The sequence below is a fragment of the Hetaerina americana genome, unplaced genomic scaffold (assembly GCF_022747635.1).
Source record: "Hetaerina americana unplaced genomic scaffold, ioHetAmer1.1.p SCAF_7, whole genome shotgun sequence".
NCBI lineage: Eukaryota > Metazoa > Arthropoda > Insecta > Odonata > Calopterygidae > Hetaerina > Hetaerina americana.
In genome coordinates, this window is record NW_027287316.1 from 56,377,626 (window position 1) to 56,394,176 (window position 16,551).

General features: G+C 40.0%; 1 protein-coding gene across 1 annotated transcript in view; it reads left to right on the forward strand.

Annotated features, from left to right (window-relative positions):
• The first annotated feature begins 3,359 nt into the window (after positions 1 to 3,359).
• The window catches only part of LOC139696260 (venom protease-like), a 79,256-nt gene continuing 66,064 nt past the window's right edge, over positions 3,360 to 16,551 (forward strand). Inside the window, exon 1 of the mRNA XM_071594946.1 lies at positions 3,360 to 3,780. The gene's annotated coding sequence lies outside the window, so the exon portion shown is untranslated. The remainder of the gene's footprint in view (positions 3,781 to 16,551) is intronic.

The following is a 16,551-nucleotide window of genomic DNA, read 5'->3' on the forward strand; positions in this document are numbered from 1 at the left end:
GATCTGAAGTGGGATTTTTTAATTATTCGAGGAAAATAAAGGGGAAAACTTATGTAAATCAAAAGATTGCCACATCGAAAATGAAGGATCTTAGTGTGAGCCTGCTAACTTTATTCCTGGACAGATTTTACCAATGCTTGAGACATGATGATCGCACTGTTACGACCTATGCATTTGATAAAACACACTATAATCGGAAAAATAGAGCGCTGTCTTCTTTAGGCACAGTTCGAACGTAGAATACTGTTACATTAGCTAAAATCACGGCACTTTAGAGTCAACCGAAACAAAAATCCCCTCTCCATCATTCCCTATTCCTATATGAGCAACTCCTTAGCAGCTGACAAAGCAGCCAATCAAATAAGGACGCAGCACTCTAAGTAAGACCCAAAAGGGAATTCACCTCACACCTAAATCTTTACTTTAGACATTCCAGATGACGCAGTCCCGTCGCTAACAATGTGACACAGAGACGTGTTAAACCACGAAGGGACCTCGCAATAATCGTTTAATGGATGAGATCGGTGGCACAGTTGATATTTTGTTACTTCCCAGGTCATTCATTATTTCAATCTTGTCTCATTCCCCGAGTTACTTAAATTCATCTTTCCTTCTCGTATGAGAAACAGCTATTAAGCATTAATGCAGAGGAATTCGACATAAAGTAAATAATACCCAACCAGTAGGCATTGCGGAAGAAAAAATGAGTGAGTAGTCGGTATTAGGACAAATCTCTCCTTCAATATGAAGGAGGGTTGTGTCATTATCAAAAAGATGGGAAGGTGTGAGACTCAATGAGCTTGAAGTCCTGGAAGGTAAGGAGTTCAATAGTCAATGCAAAATACATATGGTGTGCGTAATTCAATCATTGAAGGTGGTCAGAAAAAGTGATAAATGTGATAAAGTTTTGGCCACTGGGACAATAAATTCAGATGCACTTACTGCTGTTAAGTGAGCGTTGGTACCGCTGGACCAAGCGCAATGACAGGGGAATGAACTGCCCCTCAGTTCCTTGATAACTGTCCGGAATTGAATTATTACACATTCAATACCAGAAGAAATTAATAAAATATATTTACTGGAAAATTATTCAAAAACATTACCACTGCAGTGTTTTTCTTCATGATGGCATTTCAAATTAATAGGTTTTGCGGGTATGAGGCACTATGCTGTCTAAAGGTAGGCTTATCAGATAACATTCGCTTTCCCCCTACACTTAGCCATGTCTATGTTCGTGCAATAAGCATTGTTGGAACGGTAACACCATTCTGAGAGAGATGGAAAACATGGGCAGGAATCCTTTAAAATATAAAACAGAATTTAAAAATCTGAACATCATGGCGACAGCTGAGAAGCTTAGATATGTACATTAAAAAAATCTACATCAACCCATTTGATGATGACTTTTTAATAAATCAATGTATTTAGTTTGTATGACACTGATTTTTATTTTAAGATGAGACCGAAATAAAGTCTGTCATATAATATATAATGAGTAACGAAATATTTTGTTTCACGTGCATGTCTTACTCGAAATTCTCGGAGTTTACGTGCATACCCTTCGCTCTTCCATCCTTCTTTCACCTCTACCACATCCATATGTTTCAAACGTGGTACTCTGATCTGCTCTAATATTCCTCTTCTATTTGACGACACAATGGCTGACGACGGCCATTTCGAAATTGAGGATGCGTGCGTTAATATCTGTTAAGTGTTAAGCAATACAGACAGAAAAGCAGATCTAGTTTTACACGGAGGCTAGTATGCAATAGTCGGAGTGGGCAAAACTGGAAAAACATTAGGTAGACATCAAGAAAATCCTCTTTTTAGATTAGGATAAGAAAACTGTCCTCCCACTAATGCCTTCTATCCATCTCTTTCATGCTTCTGATTTACTCCTTTCGCCTCTTTCACAACCGCACATCACTTCATAGATGCCCTCATGTTCCTGAGACTACTAATATTTCTCTTCGTAAAGAGTCTCTTCACCTACATTCACCCCCGACTTCTTAGGGTTATTCACTTTCCCCTCAAGCTATTTTTTGCTTGGCGTATTTGCTTGGCGATTCGTCGATAATCGACTCTCTCAAAATGACCGAACAGTTCTTAAGAGTATAATGCTTGCATTTGTATTCGGAGGTCTAAAAAATGAGTCAATGCATTCAATACACTACATGATGAAAAAAGATTGCCTTTCATCATGTATAGTGCCTCTGTGCCTCAAAGGGAATGACGAGTAGGGGTCAACGGCTTTCTTATTGCAGATTACTTTAAAAGAAGAAGCGATTGCGTCCTTAAATATCAACCTAAAGGGATAAAGTAGCGATATGGGGAAAACAGCAAAAAGTGACCTGATATTTGTGAGACAATGACTAAAAATGACGAAGTGCGCGACTTTGGACTGCCTCGCACCTTGTGGTCAGTGTTCGGCTGCTGACTTGAGGTCTAAGCTCAAATTTGGATGACAACTCTGGACACCGTCAGCTTCTCTAAAGCTGTATGATTTTCCGGGCACTGCATTTATCACCCAGAAAAACCTTAAGTGGCACAGGGATAGGAATTGCCCCCCCCCCCCCCCCGAAAATAATGAAAAATGATGTAGAATATGATCAGTCTCTAGTACAATGGAGGAAAATCAAGCAAAAGAACCTAACATTTCTAAACTAATAAGCCGTATTGGGGGCTATGATCTCCTGTCCACCTACTTCAGCTTCAACATGCCCAGAAGAAGAGCTTTCAGATATCCTTGGCTCTCCCTGGTTTTCCCTGGTAGCCGACTGACCATAGGATCGCTGACTGCCCACGCCCATCCAACTGACTCATTTTTAAATGAGAGAAATAGCCTCTGGACTAATCACGGCCAAGATGGTGGATGATTCCGGGTACGACTCATGACACCGTTAAGGACTTGATTCGGTTGAATGTCCAATCAAGTACTCAGGATCAGCCAGAAGATACACAAAACAGCACGACCCCGCAAAAACAGCAGGGATGCAACTGGTTCCGGCTCTTTCGGAAAGAAAAATTAAAGGAAAACCTCTATCTCCAACTTCTGTATCCTCTCTCACCACACCCACGTTACGAGATGCTGAGAGTGAGGAAGAAAAGGATAGAGAGATTACCTGTGGAACAAAGACGGGAGGGGGTGGAGTGTAACGGAGCATGGGGGAGGGGAGAGACGTTGAGAAAAATTGTTTCGAGAAATCCCCCCCTCCGGGGAGGACGGAAGGAAGGACGACCCGTGGGAGGAGACGGGAGGTGAGTGAGGGGATCCGGGAGGAAGGGAAGGAATAGAGGGCGCGCGCGGGGGGGGGACTGAGGAGGTGCCTCCGGTCTTAAAAAGACCGCGAAGTCACCGCGAAGCCTTCGAGATCACTTTCTGCAAGCGACGAGGGAGGTTTAGTGGCAGTTTGAGGACACTACGATCCGGGCGAAAGCGGCAGGGGACCAGCGTGTGTGAGAGGAGAGCTCGCGCGGGAATAGGACGCGAAGGGATAGTGTGAAGGATATCACCAGGGCGCCAACTCTTGGGCGGGGAGGAGGAGGAAGGCCTCTGCGGAGAGAGTTGTGTCCAGTCGGTCGTCTGCGGCGGTGCGAGAAGGTTTGCCTCCGTGCCGTGATCGGAGAGATTGTTTGGCTCGAAAGAGAGAAGGGACGTTGAGGAAGCAAGGCGCCATCGCCTGAGACACCCACGCCCAGCGATTGTCGAAATTCGTCGGTGGTGAGGAGAAGAGGACAAGCGGGAGATACCAACGTCTCGACCAGGGAGGAATAATTCAGGTAAATACCATGGATTTGATGGAAACTTAGCTCGGGGCAAGGGGAAGGTGCATGGTGTATTCATCTATAACTATACGAAAATTCACGGCACTCATTTCAACCCTTGGGGAAATAATCAGCTGTGGTTATTTGAAATGGAAATTTTGTTTTCAGTGGGGAGCATTTATACTAGTAGGAAAGGGATCAAATCCACTTGTTCCACGCTGTTCAACTGCCGTCTCTGAATTGAGGGTTAGGTTTACATGTTTGCGTGCTAAATTTGAATAGATACATTGACGAGTGAGGTATTATTCTCTTGTGTCAAATAAAATTCCTCTCCTTCACAACAAACTCAAATCTTTCACGGTAAATCATGAGGATCCAATTATATTTAGTATTAGATTCACATAACCTGGACTATGCAAATTTGATGGGTAGAACCGATATTTAAACTGACAATCCTTCATAAATAACAACTTCTTCTACAAGTCACAAGATCGCTGAGGGTCACCAAAAGGAAAAGATTCGTTGTGATATTCGCCAAATGTTAAAAAAAAGTCATTGTCAAAGTAAATACTCCGCCAATCAAATCAAACTCAAACGAAATTCATAATCTTATTATTTGGACACAGCCACTTATCATCAGCCCTCTGCTTTCAGAAGAAATATAGTTAGTCATATGTGTGAAGGTCATGAATAATCCGGTCGATTGGCCATATATTTCATCCCTAAATACTTGGCTTACTGGTGAAAGCAGTGGATTTCATTATTTTTAGGAAAAAGTATAGATCAATCTCGAAAAAAATTACGCTTGTACCCCATAACGGCGAATGTGATGAAAACAGAAGGGAGAAAAAATAAAGGAATTTCAGATTTACGCAGTCATGTTTTTCTCTTACCTGAAAATTGCTTCGTGAGGGTCGCTCCCAAAATTACGCTCCCAGAAATATCAATGAACCCAGTTAATAACCCGAAGGTTAGTTTGATAAGTGAGGGTAAGGCTCACCTAGTATTAAGACCAATAGTGAACATAATTCACACATCAGGGTATTAAGGGGGGGTCAGATCCTTTCCCTGCGTTTTCCAGGGGGAAATATTTGAAAATCACGGAGTAAAAATCACACAGCTTGGGTGAAGATGAAAATGCCAAGAGGCATTACCCGGAATCGAGCCCTAGCCCTCCGGTCAATAGCCGGTGCTCTATTCGCTAGATTACCACGTCCCCTAATTTCTAATAACAATGTTTAAATAAATATAGCATGTGAAATGCTCTATTAATTTTTTATGCAATAGGTACAAATGAATTTGGTTTGTGTATACACTTGGCAGGGACAGTTTAAAGTACTTGTTCGGCTCAGCATTTCACGGAAGCCATCATTAGCAAGTAAATATAGTATTACCGCATTTCACGAAAAATGTGCTGGTAGGCTGATAAAAAATATTTACTTTCCTAAAAACTTTAATGGTTGTTTTGAAGCTAACTTTACAAGAGATTTCAAGGGTTGAGAACATTGCTCTCTCTCTCTCGTTTTTAGCATACCTCATTTGCAGAATGCATCTAGTGTATCGGATACGACCTAGAATAGTTTCACTAATGACATCAAGAAATTTTAACTCAACACATCTCGTTTCCTTAAAAATTGTCCTAGTGATACGAAAAGTACGGCTCCTTGCTCACCTGGGCTGGGAAGCGTTAAAGAAAGAATATTTACCACTTAATTGAAATTTCACTGGCGGCCCTAGAACCGTTGTTCAACTTAAACGGATTTCAGTCAATTGCGGTCCACCGCGGCCTGCAGAAAAATTCGAAAAATCAAAGAAATCTACGGTCACTTCAAACAATACGCGCACAAGGTTTCAACTGTATAAAGACTAAATTTTATACTGTTTTTTTAAAGAAATTGAAAATTGAATACTAAATTGAATTGAATTTTAAACTTTAAGAAGCAAGCCTTAAGTGTATTGTGGTTGTGGCGCTCAAAAGTGGCGGATGGCCCTGAAGGCCTGAGGAAAAAATATGAACGAGGCTTAGGAAAGAATGAAAGAAGAGGCAGCAGCATGTAGCTTAGGTCAAACTTCCGTCAAAGAGATAAATAATGGCGCCCAATACTTAAGCTACCAGTCCAGTGGAAGGTGACTTTTTGGAAATCAGAAGTGGACATTCAATTTTCGGCACAACGGTGAAGACTGGGACACCAACCATAGATATACTTAACAAACTGAGATAACGGGGTAAAAAGGAAATGCCTGAACGACCCTACAGTTTAACCATTGTATACTCTTACAAATTTAAACGAAAAAGGTGAGAGCTCGCACGTAGGGTATATATCTTTGCCCATTCTTCTACTCGTATCCGAGGTTTTTTTCGAAAGAGATATCACAGATTCTGTAATGCTTTTAGCAATGATTGTTGCCAATTGGTTATCTCGCTAATTAACGCTCGATCATTCGCAAATCTGACTGATTTGTTGTGTTTCCCACAAATTTTCACTTCAATCCTTCCCATGGCTCCGTAACCATTTTCTCCGTATACAGGTAAATATTGAAACAGGAGATAATGAACATCCCTGTCTTACTCAACTGCGTAACACTGTCCATCCTGAATTTATTCGTTATTCGTAACTGTGTAATCTGAGGCATGTACAGCTTCAGGATAATTCGCCTATCCTCCAGTGTATATCTTCTGCAAAATATTCATTGATTGCGCCCCAATCACTCTAACGCCTTGTCTAAATCCACGAAACACACAATTATATCCTGGCTGTGGTCCATGTTCCTTTTTACTAGTAACCTCAACACTGCTATGGTATTTAGCGTACTCCTCCCTTTTCGAAACCTAAACCAATCTTCACCTAAGTAAGTTATCATTCGTAGTCGTCTCCATACTTTCGGTGATGGTCCGACGTGCCATCTTTACTGCATAAGCAATCAAAATTATGGTCCCAGTTTCATTTATCATTTGTTGATCCTTTGATCAACGATCAAAGCTTTTAATTAATCGATCATTTATAATTAGCCATAATCGTCATAATTATTCACGAAATTTCGGCCTGATTTTCATAATGGTCAACTGAACAATGCCACTACTGATTAATGTTTATTCGCGTCAGTGAAACTGAAACAACGAACGAATCAGAATCAACGATCAAACGCTGACCGTTGTTGGTAAAACCGAGGCTTAATGTTCTTGATGTCCTGACCAACGAGAGGATGGCATCCACAGTCAAGGTTACAAAAGCATTTATGTGAATGTAAATTTTCAAACTGACCGCCGCTCCCTGGTCCTACCCGGTGATTTCCTTTGCTACGTTCCAAGCGCACGCATCCACATATTGTTCCTCACCACGCCCGAGAGACGTCCTCGGGCGTTGAAGCACGTTTTACCCGACGCAAATCGCTCTCCTACTAGGGAAACTTCTAGAGGTCACCTCAAGTGGGATATGTACACTTCCACCGGTTGCGACGATCAACTATGGGGAGACCTCTTCCTTAGGAGTAGGGTGTTGAATCAACGTCAGATTCATCCCCCCTCCCACGCCTGCCGACCCAGATAGTCCAGCCCACGATCAATGATTAGTTGCCATCTCGCCCAGGGCTTAATTTCTGGGGGGGGGGAGCGAAACGGTGAGTCACACCCTTATATTTTTCTGAAGTGGCGATGATCTGACCCGAACTTTTGCACTTAGGAGGGGAGCACGCCGTGGTCCTAATGATATTGAGTTTATCAAAAATTTCCAAACGGGCGATGCTAACTGATTTCTTGATTTCCGAACAAACCAATGGAGAATGACGCGTATAGGAATACACGATAGGCAAATCATATTGAACGCATCGTAAAAGCAAAAGGAGAGGAATTTCGAACAGAAAGACACGTAATTGAGACGATGATAACGACTTAATCATGGAGACCATGTGGAAATGTCGACAATTAATAAATCAGGCCAATCAAGCCAATAGATGCTTTATCTCCACGTAAAATTACGGATTCTAATTTTTCAGATCCTTTGATCGATGCTTGAATTGACCATATCTCAATTAGTCCTTTAATCTTATTGGAATCCTCGAAGATTCATTACTTATTTTCTCACATGTTAAGCAGTGCTTTTCGCACATCGCTGATTCAATTATTTCCTGAACGATCGCGTTCGGGAGGAGACCAATGACGGCTCGACATTTATTCTAGGGTCGCGGGCTCGAATCAAGACGTCGGAAGGATTGACTGCGAAAACTGCGCTCAGAGTTAGTCATTTTCACGGAGCGCCGCCATTCTCTTCTTAAGCTCGGAATAGAAATTATTCTCGAAGATATAGGGAGTAGGGAAACGGGTCCAGGGTTTGGGCGTGCCGATCTGGACACCGTCGGATGTAAAAGCGGATATCTTCACTATCCGAAGTTGCCATCACAAATAATTCATCTACAGCAACATTGTATCTTTAAAGGCGCAACAGGGACCTAAGACACAAAGGAGTTACGCTCCCGAGGAAATTTGTGATTTAAACATAAAATTAAAAAAGACAATTACGTAATACGAGGGTCATCCGGAAAGTAGTACCCGTTCGTGCCGCATGAAGTGCTGACGACGCGAGTAGCCGCTGGACGAGGTCAGATAGCTTCAGTGGCTTGTCTGCCTTCTCTGAGCCAAGTTGCGTGACGCTAGCATTGCCTGTGTTGTTTCTGTGATTGTTTACAATGTTTAAAAAAATTGAGAACGCCGCCAGTTGTGAAGTGAGGGCAGTGATTAAATTCCTCAATGCAAGAAACGTTCGCCCATGTGATATTCATCGCCAATTAAAGGAGGTGTATGGAGACAATGTAATGGACGAGTCGTCTGTTCGGCGGTGGTGTCGCAACTTCAACATGGGGAGGGGGAACACACACGACGATGAGCGTTCGGAGAGACCGTCTGTCATTACAGACCAACTGGTGAGCTCAGTTGACGAATTCGTGAGGAATCGGCGCGTCACAATTGATGACATCTGTGAGCATTTTCCCAATGTTTCTCGAACAATTGTTCATGAAATTGTTAAACACCATCTGCATTATGCAAACATTTGTGCAAGATGGGTCCCTCGCGTATCTCAATGAGCTGGCGGCGAAGGACTATGCAGCAGGAATACAGAAACTTGTCACACGTTATGACAAATGCCTTAATTTGCTTGGAGATTATGTTGAGAAGTAGTTTAAAGTATCCTCTTTCAAATAAAATTTTTTATGTTTGTTAATATTTACTTTTGTGTCTTTATTTCACGAACGGGTACTACTTTCCGGATGACCCTCGTAAATGACGATGGTTAAAATTCCCTGAGCAGAAAACATTTGCCACAATAATCGTATGACTGGAGACTTTATTCCTTAATTCTATCATACTTGGTCCCTTTCATCTTTACGCTTGAGTAATATTTTATATATAAGAGCAGTTCGAAGGGCAGTGGCGTTTATTTTCGACAGCTGTAATCAAAGGTTGGACGAGGTAAAATCAATTCTTTATATCGGATTTTCCCATAGGCAATTTTCATTAACCATTTACTGTGATCTTTCCTACCGTTGCAAGGTGGAGTTGAAATTATCCCCTTGATGACAACAATCAATGCATACCATTTGCATATACGTATCCAGGAGATAAATTACTGTCATTAATATACGTGCCTTAAGTAATTCCCATCTCAGATTTCTCTATATTCGGGTGTCGCTTTCTGTTCGTTTATGACAACTGATAACGAATCATGCAGTTTACCCCTGTATAAGCTAATTTCATAAATTAAATCTTTCAGCCAAAGGCCCCTTATGACTTAATTTGTTCCACTTATCATTTATTCAAGTTTTACTAACATCATTTAATAGCATGGTGCCCTCACAGGTACGATGGCATCATCATTGATAATTAATTGAATATTTTTGCGAAATTCAGTTTTATATGAATTGCTAGACGGTATTTTGGTGATACCTGATGATGCTGACTTCGCTTGAAGCAGAGGAAAATTGCTGGCGATACTGACGGTTATTTTTATTATTCTAGCTAAGGCGTTGACAAGTATCGCAGCCACATAAGAACGGATGATAATATGAAGGAAAATCACTGCTCATTTCCTTTTTTTCTCTCTCTTCCTATTTTATTTCACAAATGAATCGTGATATAACAAGATATTCCAAAGAAAACGAGACAGCCAGCCCTAAGAAGCGATCCCCAATAAAAAATTAACCCACCAATGGTAGTTGCCACGTAACGACAATTTCTCCTTCACACTAGATTATCATCTTTCATCAAAGACCACTGGATATAAACGCAACCATTTGATTACAAAACGCTCTGAAATTACTCCGATAATGTTGTGTCACTAAGTCTGATTGATTCCGTTCCCTGGGGGCCCAACGGACTCACTCTACCTCCGTTGCAACACGGAATTTTCTCTATACGACGCAGTATATCCGTGCGATTTATAATTCGCTGAAACACGAGGCTGTGGAGTCGGAGCCAGATGGTATGATCGAATTTCATGCCCTGCGCAACCAACCTACACCAAGGTGCGCCAGCACCCGGATACTCATTCCTACGGGGACACAGAAGCTATAGAAAATAAGACAAAATCATGTTTCATGCAACAAAACCAGTTAATGTGCATAGAAAAAATGAAAGGACAATAGCAGAGGTGCGAATTAAACTGATTTATAAAAATAGCAATGAGGCAATTAACCAGATTCAGCAGACTGTTTTTTCTCGAGCTTTTTTTTGTGCCACGAGAAATTATTGCTTTTAATTTATTTGTGGTAGAAGACTATTGTGATTATCAGACACCATAAAATGAAGTTCAATCAACTGAAATTATGTCGGTTATGGATATACCTGACGAGGGCCCGTTTTTTTTAGCGTGTTGTTTAACCCAATCGTTATTTAATGTGAACGCTAACTTAACTTGGAGATTACCAACAAATCCGATTCTTTAAACAAATAAGATTCCTCAGTAGTGAAGTGAATATTGTAACCACAGAAACATCGTCTGTCATTTGAGCATTTTAAAGGTCGGTTATGGACTTAACTAGCGGTCATCAAACTGAGTTTGTACCTGAAGCGGAGATAAGAGTTAAACTCCAGTTTAACGAGAAATTAAAAGACCCAGCCTCAAAGTTACATGCCTCAACTAAATAAAGTACATAAAAATAAATTAAATCCTTTTAAAGACGAGCAATGATGGGCAGCTAGACGTACAGATGGGTGGTTAATGTAGCGATTGGTCACTGCTCAGTGGCCACTGCATCTTGGCCGTATAGTAACATAACAAAGAGCCCAAAACATTTCTCCGACAATAAATACCATTTTGAGAATTACAGAAAATAAAGACTGTACATGATAGATTTTTTCATTGAAGATTCGCCTCTATGCTGCAGCCTTGTTTTTTTTTCATCGCTTCATTTTCTTCATCATCGCTCTTTAAGTTTTTTCACGATCTCGACGTAAATCTCCGCTTTTCGCCGACCGCCATGCTTGTTTGTCTCCAATGTAAAAACAAAACGAGCACGACACTGCGCAAACCCAAGCCTGGCCAGCATCCAATTCGCTGACTGCATCTAATATGGAGTAAGAGCACTTGTTTCGTTCTCCGCAATGACCAAAACCGAAAACAGCGCGAGCTTATGCATTTTGCCCCAGTTACTCGATGCTCTTCCATTTCAAAATTTAGCAAAAGATTCCCATTTTGCCGGAGACTCCTTTTGGTGCCATTAAGCCCGGTTAAACTAAATTTTCCAACCCGAAAGTCTTGGTGTTTCTTTAAATTCATACTTGTATATCTCAGTGAACGCTTAAAATGGTATAGGGAAATGAATCACGAAAACATTTTCTGAGATGAGTAGATTGGAATGAAGTAATCTCATTTAATCGGACAAAAAATCCCCAATTTGCCTTTCTCATAATGAGAACCTCAATTTATATGTATCGTGGCGAAAAAAATACCCGTACGATCGTTAAATCAAATTATTATAAAAATGTTAGCCTCCCCAACTATAATTTCAATTTATTTTACATTGCGTACGCACTTTACATTTTATGATGCAATTATTTATTTCCAATCTACATTACTCTCTTTCACTCACAAGTTTGGTTTTGTCACCATGCAACGCCACTACCGTTTGCCTGGTCATTTTTTCGGGTAAAATAAAGCATGGATACTGTTTTTTCGTATTATAATAAATGGAGATATTGCTGATTCTTCTAACTTTCGACTTGAGAGATTCCCCACTAAGTGAAGTCTAAAAATTTCCTCTAGAATAGAGTCTCCGAGAACCACACCCAATTCTTACATAACTTCCCTTTCCCCATCAATATACAAAAAATAGTGTTTGAACTACCAAAGGTCATGTTCTATATTTTCAAAATAAATGATAAAAAGAAGAAGCATTAGTTTTTGCACAGCACCCGCATGCAATGTGTTTAAGGGCACTCAGATATCATGACGCTAGAGTTATTTGTAAAAAAAATACGGTTTTATTACATATTCAATTGTATGGAGAAAAACCCATTGCTGAATTTCATCTGAATGTTGACCAGGAGGGTTCACTATGGGAAATATGAAACTCATTGAATGTTTTACGTGATAACATTCCGAATCCGAACTAATTCTTTTGTTAGATATGTGTTCACTCTCGTACTATCGCGATCGCATTAAGATTTCAGTCGTGGTCTCAACAATGAGTAAGCTCAGCTTCTTTTCGCCCCCGCGGATTCATCGCCACCCGTTGACCTCTCTCAAAAAAAAGCACCCGCCGCGAGCTTTGCGACATCTGAATCTTTCATTGGGCATTTCCACTTCGCTAGGATGCATGTTCGCGTTACATAAAGGGCTCATTGATTTTTTCCCGGAATCCCAAGCAAAAAAGTCAAAAGCGTTCTGCGTTCACGATGCGTTCAATATGATTCCGACCGATCGGAGGAGGAGCTCTTCTCCTCGATCCACGTTGCTCCAGTGGAAAAGAGGATGAAGGGAGAAAGAGGCACCATTAGCCGTCCAAACAGTAAGAGGGGGGGTGATCAGATGAGTCAACATAGACGAGTGCCGTAAGGGAGTGGCGAAACGGCGTAATTTCACAGCCCATCAACTCGTCATACACTCAAACGTGCGCTGGAGTATCTAATGTTTTTGCTCGTCCTCTCGGTGGAAGAAATAGCACATTCAAGTCATTTTGATGTAGAACGGTGAAAGAAGTGCCGAACCCCGATAACTCGATTATGAAGAAATCAGACTGATTAAGAAGAAAAGGAGGGATGGCAGTGAAAGGGCGGTGAAAGGATAGTGATATAATTCGAACACGGAATCTTTCTTAGTTAATTACACGTCGCCATCATTTTGATGCCACATGATCGGTACGGCAGTTTATTGATACAACTCGAGCGCGTTTAAAAGAAGACAGTGATTAGATTGAATTGAGCTTAGATTTAAGGGACATATATCTTTTAGAGTTTCCAATTTAAATTGGAAATGACGCATAAATAATACATTTTCTGCGTGATTTATTGCCTATGTACGTGCGCCTCTAGTTGGGTGAACAACATATCATATGGAAACATTCAAAATTAAATGCGAGGTTTAAAATTAATCCAAATGTAAATCAGTAAAACAAATGGTTAATCAGAAATTACTAGAACAATCAAGCGACAAATGCATTAATTTTTCCCAATTACAATACAAATTTTGTGAATCTTCGAATTTGTTCACATGCGATACACAGATTCGCGGCAGCGAGAAATGGTGGTCAGACCATATACACTGAACAAAAATGTTTAATTACCTACCCAGCTAAGGTTATGCTGTACGGCATAGAAATCTTTAAAACGCTTAGAATTTACCTAAAAGTGTCTTGTTACATAAAAAAGATAAACATGCCCTGTGCAAAAATAGTTTTTTAACCTCTTGCAAACTGTCTTTTCCATTAATACCTAGTGCTGCCTCTGCGCTAATTGTATTGTAGCTTCATGCATCCCCCATCATAATATTTCTATCTGCATTGATATTCTAGACTCATATTTGTAAAAGAAAAGCATGCATAATCAGCTATGAGATATACTGCGGAGTCATGAGGTCAAGGTATCAAACTTCGTATTGAAATGTAATGAAATAATTGACTTTGTAATTCCACACACTTTATTTAAAAACACACGACCCAGGTTTCGACGTTGAACGTCATCATCAGGTGGTCCTCATAGAAGCACGCTGGCTATATATACCTTCTGATCATAGGAGGGGGGGGTTGGTCAGAGAGGGAGGTCGGAGGGGTAAAAAGGTTACAATGTAGCTGGGAAGAAAAGAGAATTACATTTTTGATTTAGAAGAGTGGTAGGTCTAGGAGTGGGGAGTGGGAGGGATACAAAATTTCGTTGGCAAGATCATCTTTCCAACGGACACATTTCAAAATTTCTAACTGCTCCAAAGCATCGAGCCTTTGACCTTTTTCTTCAAAATGAATAATTTTTGTCACAAAGTCACTTTTGTGATCACTTTCGATGAGGTGTTTTGCAAAGAGGGATGTTATGTTCTTATTTTTTACACATGTTTGGTGTTCTTTAATCCTTTCTTTAAATTTCCGTCCTGTTTGTCCAATATACTTTGTGCTACAATCCGAGCACTTTAACTCATACACTCCACTCCTCTCGTTTTCGGGGACTTTGTCTTTAGTGTGAGAGATCAGGTTCTTAAGGCATGAACGACTGTAAAAGGCACATTTAATTTTTTCTTTAGGTAAACTTTTAATTACTTTTTGAGAAATAGTCCCAAGATATAGTATTCTCCGCCATTTGGCAGTGGGATCTTTTACATGTTCGGGGTTGTAAATGTGCCTTTTACAGTCGTTCATGCCTTAAGAACCTGATCTCTCACACTAAAGACAAAGTCCCCGAAAACGAGAGGAGTGGAGTGTATGAGTTAAAGTGCTCGGATTGTAGCACAAAGTATATTGGACAAACAGGACGGAAATTTAAAGAAAGGATTAAAGAACACCAAACATGTGTAAAAAATAAGAACATAACATCCCTCTTTGCAAAACACCTCATCGAAAGTGATCACAAAAGTGACTTTGTGACAAAAATTATTCATTTTGAAGAAAAAGGTCAAAGGCTCGATGCTTTGGAGCAGTTAGAAATTTTGAAATGTGTCCGTTGGAAAGATGATCTTGCCAACGAAATTTTGTATCCCTCCCACTCCCCACTCCTAGACCTACCACTCTTCTAAATCAAAAATGTAATTCTCTTTTCTTCCCAGCTACATTGTAACCTTTTTACCCCTCCGACCTCCCTCTCTGACCAACCCCCCCCTCCTATGATCAGAAGGTATATATAGCCAGCGTGCTTCTATGAGGACCACCTGATGATGACGTTCAACGTCGAAACCTGGGTCGTGTGTTTTTAAATAAAGTGTGTGGAATTACAAAGTCAATTATTTCATTACATTTCAATATGTTATGCAAATTCCACAAAGTTACGCCTGAGACAACAAATTGTATCAAACTTCGTTAGCCGGCTCGGCGGTCTTAGCTTCCAAGAGATTACGCCGTGAGATTATGCAACGCTCAATACAATCCCCAAGTAGACGAATAAACCTTGAAATTACTTCTTCCATAGGGAGTTTTAATTCCTTATCAACTCCATATTTTCGGAAAAATTCTGATATGGCAAATATCACGTGAGCTTCACCTGTCTGAATTTCATTTACGTCCACATTCTGGCCACCTGACGTCGTTCCACTGAGCACAATTATATTTCATTCAAATACAGAAAATATTCCGCTTGAGTGTTAAGAAAGGAAATTTCCAACGTCACTAGAAAATCTCCACCAGGGTATGTATGATACATAAAACAGGAATGAGATGTAATAACACTTAATACTTTCGAGTTTATGCGTAGGAAAACTGCCTCAAAAGAAAATCAGAAGTTAGCTTAAGTAATATCCCATTTAGAGAATTATCCTTTCGAATATGAAGTCGCCAAGTGATAAATAAATGTTCCCTCATACTTAATTCAATTTTTAGCAATACGAATATCACTTTAATGCTAAACTTAACTATAATAAAGCAAGGATACAGCACTCTTCCACAAAATACTTTATTTGTACACAAAATGTTTTATATACTCCACAAAATATTATTTTTAATATATATTTTGTGGAAAAGTGTAAATTACTTGCTTTACTGTGGATTACTTCCACTACATCAACCGTGAACTCTGTATCCTAACCATAACTAATGCTTTTCATTTGAAAGTGGAAAGTCTTATTGACCATGAGCAAAATATTTAGCACTTTTAACTTCCGACAGAGCCACCAAAAAAGAAACTGAAAACAAATTTAAGAGGCAAGTTAATTTTTTTCACTTGATATTCTGTTAAGTAATTATTAATGTTTTTTTGTAATTTGATGCAGATCAATCCAAAAATCAAACATTAGCAACTCTTGCTAACGCTCAAACGCACGGCGGCCATATGGTTGGAAAATATCACTGCCCTTTATTGCGTTCAATAAGTCGCTCGTCTCTATTTAAATCGACTCATTTGACAAGCCATGATGTCCTTTTAATCAGTGCTTTAACTTGACATATCATTTAAAGATACGTTTAAACGGCTGGTGTAGACATCAACATTATAACGGTGAAGATACATAAAAAAACTGCCTGAAAATTCAAAATGTGGTTCACTTTGAATGAAATTCTCAATCAAGCAATTCGCGATCAAAACAACTCCTTCGCAAAATTTAAATGATTCGTCTTATCCGCATAAAATAAGCCATTTCCTGTTATCCTAAGGTAACATTAAGT